Source organism: Cinclus cinclus, chromosome 5, assembly GCF_963662255.1.
Source record: "Cinclus cinclus chromosome 5, bCinCin1.1, whole genome shotgun sequence".
Lineage (NCBI taxonomy): Eukaryota > Metazoa > Chordata > Aves > Passeriformes > Cinclidae > Cinclus > Cinclus cinclus.
The window spans coordinates 40,961,207-40,967,945 of NC_085050.1; the positions used below are offsets into that span (position 1 = coordinate 40,961,207).

The 6,739-nt window shown below is 44.3% G+C and overlaps 1 non-coding gene across 1 annotated transcript; it reads left to right on the forward strand.

The window, feature by feature from the left end:
* Positions 1-524: 524 nt before the first annotated feature.
* On the forward strand, positions 525-652 carry LOC134044756 (U6atac minor spliceosomal RNA). The gene has a single exon (XR_009933265.1). It is a non-coding gene; the product is annotated as a U6atac minor spliceosomal RNA (small nuclear RNA).
* The last annotated feature ends 6,087 nt before the right edge of the window (positions 653-6,739 follow it).

Genomic DNA, 6,739 nt, shown 5'->3' on the forward strand with positions numbered 1-6,739 from the left:
TGCTGGTTGGCTTTTCATTAGCAAATCATTTCCTATAAAAGCAAGCAGTAGCCCAGCTATCAGCAAGAGGCAGGCATTATGCATCTCTTTCTTTGAGACACAAGAATCTAACAAGGGAAATACTGCTGCTTCCAAGTCTTTCCTCTGCTGTCTGTATTTAGCAGTGTTGCTGTGAATATGCTTGTGGTGCTTTTCAAGGGTGTTGGGCTGACATCAAGGATGGCTGAAAACAGAACTTCTGCATTCCCAGAATCAGGAAGAGCTGTGCCAGTTGGCATGTCAGTCAGACTGATGCTACATGCTACCAATTATATGCCATTTTCCATAATCCAGGCTTCTCCGTGTCTTTCAGTAGGACTTTTGTTTGCAGAAGTGAAGGCATAGGATGTGTGCACATCCACTTAAACCTCAAGGAGTCATATGGCAGGTTTGAAGTAGGTGGTTGAAGCAGGACAAGGTTTATTCATTTTGATGTCTTACAAATTATGGATGTTTGGTCATTCTGAATTGTGATCTTTTTTTGAGTGTTGTATGAAAGGACAGAAGATCAGCACTCCCCTTGAAAAGGATGAAAGAGGCCCTTGTGGCCTGAACAAAATGTATACAGTTAAGGTACTGCCACCTACTTTGTGGCATCTAACCATGTTTAATCCAAAGGAACAGCATGAAGTTGTGTCAGAGGAAGTTTAGGTTGGATATTAGGGAAAGGTTCTTCACCTACAGGATGACTGGGTGCTGAAACAGGCTCCCCAGGGAAGTGGTCACAGCTCCAAGCCTGTCAGAGTTCAATAAGCTTTTGGACAATGCCTTCAGGCACAGGGTGTGACTCTTGGGGGCATCTTGTGCAGGGCCAGGAGTTGGAATCTATTATCCTTGTGGGTCTCTTCCATCTCAGAATATTCTGTGAATCTATGACAAGGTGAAAAGCTAGTGTTTAATGTTGTTGCCTGTCCAAATTCACTGGTGGTTTTTCAAAAATATTTTGAATGATTGAATTGCATAAACATGACTATTCAAGCACTATAGGCATAGACACAAATGCACAGAATCCCTTACTGTGGATTACAGAAAACTTCTAAATGCTGTTGTCAGGTGCGCAGCCAGAACTGATTCAGGGTTTCTTCACAACACAGGTAAAATTCAGGTTTCAGAAGTGATGTGGTATGTCGTGGTGGAAAGCGCTGGTAGAGTGCCACGACCTTCCAGGGAAGTGTCCTGGGAAAAACAACCTGGTGACACAGGCACATCTGCACTTCCAGGCAAAGTGACTAGCTCATTTGTGAATTTTCTTTTTCAGCAGACACTGGAAAAAAGGACAGGAGCCTGATAGGGTGTTCCAAGGAGAAGCTTTGTTTATCTTCTTCCTCGAAAGATACCAGGGACAAAATGACTGAGGGAGTTGGGTTTATATAGGAAAGCTAGGGGGTAGGGTAGAGCAACAGGCAAATCAACTGAGGGTACAGGGGTGGAACAAGAAAGGAGGACCAATGGGATACAAACAATCTGCCTGGAGCAGGGAGGCATGCTGGGAGAAATCTTTTCCTCACCACTATGACAGAGCCTGGTGCTAAGGCACTTCACTCCAAGGGAGAAGGGCTGGCTTTTCCTCAGCTGGCCCATTGGCCTCCACAACTCCCCTTTCTTTATTTATTAAAAAGGCCTTTTTGACTGCTCTCTTAAGGCGATGTAAAAGACACGAATACATGAGCAATACAATAAAGACAATAACAAAAATGCATAAAACACTTTTAACTAAGAAAGCCCCCACCCTTTCAGTCCCCATTGTCCAAGGAGATCTTTGAACTCATCAGTGATTTTTTCCTCAGTCTTGATCTTTTGGACTTGCTCCTTTAAGAGCTGGATGCTTTGGGAAATTGATTCAGCATGGGATGACAAGTTGAAACAGCAGAGTCCGTCAAAGTCTTGGCACCCGTGTACATGGACTAGAAGAAGGAAGTCAATAGCCACTCGGATTTTTAGGGTAGCATGCCTGGTTGTTTCTCCATCTCGGAGAAGGTCACTGAGCACTTTTGATGTTGTGTTGGCTTGCTTACTAAGCCAGCACCCTAGATGATTAAGTTTACCCAGATATTTTGCAGCTGCCACCCATGGGAGGAATAATGATGCTGCAAATCTCACACCTTTAGACCAATTTTTTACAGTAGAGTCACAATTTTCATTGTGTGGGTGATCTCTTTTTGCATGCTGTTTCCTTTTTATTTTTCCAGTCCTGGAGGAGGGTTGTGTTTGGGGTGAGGGTAGTAAGCTGGTCAAGGGTGCATGGACCACCCCAAAGGCGGGAGGGGATTCCTGCCCAAGCCCAATCTCCACATATATATTGTTTCCTGGGTTGAAACAATGCAGAAGTTTTGGGTTGAGTAACTGCTGTAAAATTGCACCAATCAGCTGAATCGTAAATTTCTTTGGTTGGGGCAACCTCTTGAGGCCACGAGGATGGATTCCAGAAGTAAAAGCTGACACAATAACTGGCCTTGGCTGACTCTAGCAAGTCCAATTCTTGTGGCTCTCCTTGGGTCGGTGGGAGGGCTTCCGACCACTTTTTCCCTTGTTCTGAAGGGTGAAGCCACTGTTCCCAGGTGCCTGCTGTTTTTGGCAACTCCTGAAAGGAGGGGCTTCCTCTGTGTCTAAACGGAATCCCAACCAGGCATGATGGGCAGGTTATCAACAGAGCCCATGGACAGGCACAGGTCTTGTTGCTGGAGGGACTTGGCCAGAGTAACCCAAACATTCTGACTGGGCTGTGGGACTATCCAGCTGTAGGCATGTTGTATGACAAGAAGCATCCAGATGGTTGTGGGGACAGCAACAAGATGGGTGGTTCTCATCTCAGATGGGAGTGAGGTCTGTGGTAGGGAAGGTAAACAAAAGTTACTAATTTACAGAAAGAGAGTTACCTTCTTACATTTTCATTTTCCCTCCATTCCTTTTCTTTATAACTAAAAACATGGATTAGATGAGGGTGGTGAAAGGGTGTTGGGAAACTCAGGGTAGGAAGGGAGGAAAGGACAAAGGCAGGGAAGGACAAAGGTAAGTGAGGTTTGGTGAGTAGGGTTTTTTTTGGGGGATTACAAGGGGTGTAGCAGCTGAAGCTAGGTTATGCCTAGCCTGTAGTTTGGTGTTTTTCCTGTGCAAGTGAGGCTTTTCTTGCTTGTGCTCTGGTGACGGGACAGTTTGGTTGCTGGCGACTTGGTGGTGATGTCACATGTATTATGTGGTAAGGTTGCTTTTTGTGGAAGATGAGGTATATTAGTTTAGAAAGCAATTTGTATAAATTTGGGTTGGAGACCTCCTTTAGAAGGGAATGTTCTGCCCTCATAGCTATGCCACTGATATAAGCTGAAATTGTTCTTGAAATGGTTCTTGAAATTTCTCAAAGGCTCTGACGACGGCTGATAGTTCTGCAATTTGTGGTGACCCTTCGATCACTTGGACATCAGACTCCCACTTCTGCGTCTTGGGATCTCTCCATGTCATTACTGACTTGTGGGATGACCCAGAGCTATCAGTAAAAATGGTCAGGGCTTTGAGTGGCATTTCACTTTGTATAAATTTTGGAACCAGATTAAAACTTGATTTGAATAATTTGTGACCTGGTAGATGAATTGAAATTTGGCCTGGGTAGCTAAGGCAAATCGAAGGCTTTTGTTGGATTGGAGCAAATGCTCCAAATCCTCAATAGTTGCCAATAGTAGGATAATGCATGTGAACTTACCCCACAGGAGGGCGGAGGAGAGCCCTAGAATTTTTTATGAAGTCAGCCAGGATGTGCTGAGGCATGAACACATAGTCTGTGTACAGTGCCATTCCAACAATGGAAACTAGCATGGAATTGAAGACGATGCACTCCCAGGGCTCCAGCATGTAGAGCACGGTGACCAACAGGTACTGGTAGTACAGCCACAACATTTGCTTCCATGCTGAGCCCAGCGCCATGGCATTCCCCTGCCCAGCAGTGAAAGAGAGAACAGAAAGAGAAGACCCAAATAAACTCACTATCTTTCTTCGGGCCAACTGAAGCTTGCAGGGCCAACAGAGTGCTGCTGGGGAGGTGGTCAGGCCGTCAACTGGTCTCCAAGGGTGGTCTTCAAAGGTCCCGGTCGCCCCTCAGATGGCTCTCACTGGAACTTGAGAAGCTCTCCTTGGGGACCCGGCTAACCTGAAAGCGGCCTGAGTGCTGTGGCTGATGCTGCAGGAGACGCTTCCCCATGAACCCCTTGGTAGAGGTCCCAGTTTGGGCGCCAGCTGTCATGACAGAGAGCGCTGGTAAAGTGCCGTGACCTTCCAGGGAAGCGGACGACCTGGTGACACAGACACATCTGCGCTTCCGGGCACAGTGATTAGCTCCTTTGTGAATTTTCTTCTTCGACTGATGCTGGAAAAAAGGATGGTAGCCTCCTATGGTGTTCCAAGGGTACCAGGCACAAAACCAGCTCAGAAGTACTCAGGGAGTCGGGTTTATATAAGAGAGCTGGGGGGCGGGATAGAGCAACAGGCAAATCAACTGAGGGTACAGGGGCGGAACAAGAAAGGAAGGACCAATGGGATACAAACAATCTGCCTGGAGCAGGGAGGCATGCTGGGAGAAATCTTTTCCTCACCACTATGACAGAGGCTAGCGCTAAGGCACTTCACTCCAAGGGAGAAGGGCTGGCTTTTCCTCAGCTGGCCCAACGGCCTCCACAGTGATAAAATTCCTTTCTGCCGTCTTCTTGCAGGTTTACCCTCCTTCCCACAATGGAAAATGGAGCTGTGACCCATTGCCCTGCACTTCCCTACCTGGCTCTCAGTCCATGCCCTGGGAAGGAAAGCAGCAGGTACTCCTGGCCAGAGCTGGGCTCAAAGAGCAAGAGTGAAAGTGCCAAAAGGGCTTCTGGTGAGCACAGAAGTCCTGCATCCATCCATCACTTCTGAAGTCTCCCTATGGAGTGCACATGGGAGTTTGGTGTGCAGCAGCAGTAGGAAGGCTACTAGATTAAGGTTCTCTCTCCCTCAGTGCTGGGCTCTGTACCACATTATGGGTTCTTTCAATATTTCAAATCTTTTTTGGGATTTATTCCCTTTCCATGTGCACCGAACAGTATGCTAGCTCATTAATATTTTGCTATGCTGTGGCTGGATCCTGAAGCTGTCATTCAGGCAACAAGTCTGCTGCACTGCATGAGACCAGCTGCATATGCAACAGCTAGCTCAAGGCATTATGAAACTTGTAGGGACAAAATTATTAACATATTTTCTAAAATCTAAAGAGAATTTAGCCACAGCTAATTTCCCAAGGCATTCTATACATAAACTTTTTGTTTTTTAAGAGGTATATAGGCCAGTCAAGTGTTATCAGTAACCAGCATTTAATGAGAAAGCTAATGCTTTCTCTGCTTCAGTAATCAGTTTTTCTAAAGCTGACTTTCTGTTCTCAGAAATCTGGGTTGGTTTCTTTAATATATATAAACCGACAAACAAGCAGCACAATATACAGTACAGATGAGCAATCTCTGTCCTTATATTTCATCAGGAGCCTCTGCCACTCCTCCTGCATATAGCACTTGTTCTCTCTTAGTATTAGTAAATACTAATTCTTTAAGGACTGACCTGACATTTTACAGTTTATCATGATTCAAGAGCAGAGGACAGCCAAAAGTGTTTCAAAAGTACACTGAAGCACAGATTGTATCCCAGGTGCTCCAATCCTTCTTTGACAGTGTGTATTGAACCAAACCAGGAAAATTATCTGAAATATTCCAGTGACACATATGTTCTGAGCAAGAAAGGGGCAGAAGAAGACAACAGTATTGGAGGAAAGAGCTGTCCTAAGCACTCAAGAAAGTGCACTGACATAGACCTTAATCAGTATGGGGATGGTCTGGCTTGGTGTTATGGGCATAGTTCCTACTGAATTTCTGACTTCTCTGCTGAATGCCTGGAAGATCTGTTACCTGTGATGAAGACCCCGGCACTGTTAGCTTGGAAGTCATACAGGGCTTCCCACCTACCTTCAGTCCTGCCTGTAAGGAGTAAAAAACCCCATGAAGTGCATTAGAGTTGTTTTCCTTCTGTTAAAAATGCTTAGCAAAATTTTTCTGTAGAAAAATTAAAACAGTCACTATCTTCTGTAGTGGCACAAAAGAAAAAAAATCAATTCAAATTATACAGAAGGCAATGTGGCTCCCCATTAACTTTCTGTTCTCAGAAACAGTAAGAAACTTGAAGTAATCAGTCAGCAGCAACAATTAAAGACAATGAAGCAAACACTTCTTGAAAGGACTTATTAAAACAGTACTGTCACATCATATGATCATGGTGTCGTCTAGCATGCTTTATTATCCACTTATTCAGTATTTATAAATGTTTGATCCAATGTGATGGGGGGCTTTCCTTCCTTTTTTTAAGGTTTTGTGGAATAAATAATTAAATAACTGTATATGGAAAAGGGGAAAAAAAATCAAGACGCTGAGCAAGTTAAATAATGAAAAAAAATATCAGGTCTGCAATAATTCTCCAGGTGGTTTTCATTTATTCACTAAGTTGAAACAATTCCCTCATAAGACATTACAGATTCAGTATACAATGCTGCTCAAGAATGACACTATATTTATAGTGCACTGGGAGGTATTGTGAGACAGAAATTAGACTCATTATTGTCAAAGCTTCATGAAGGCTAAATATAATAGGGTGTCCTGATGAAAGAGAAAAATAAATGCATGCAACTTATGCAAAAGAGATT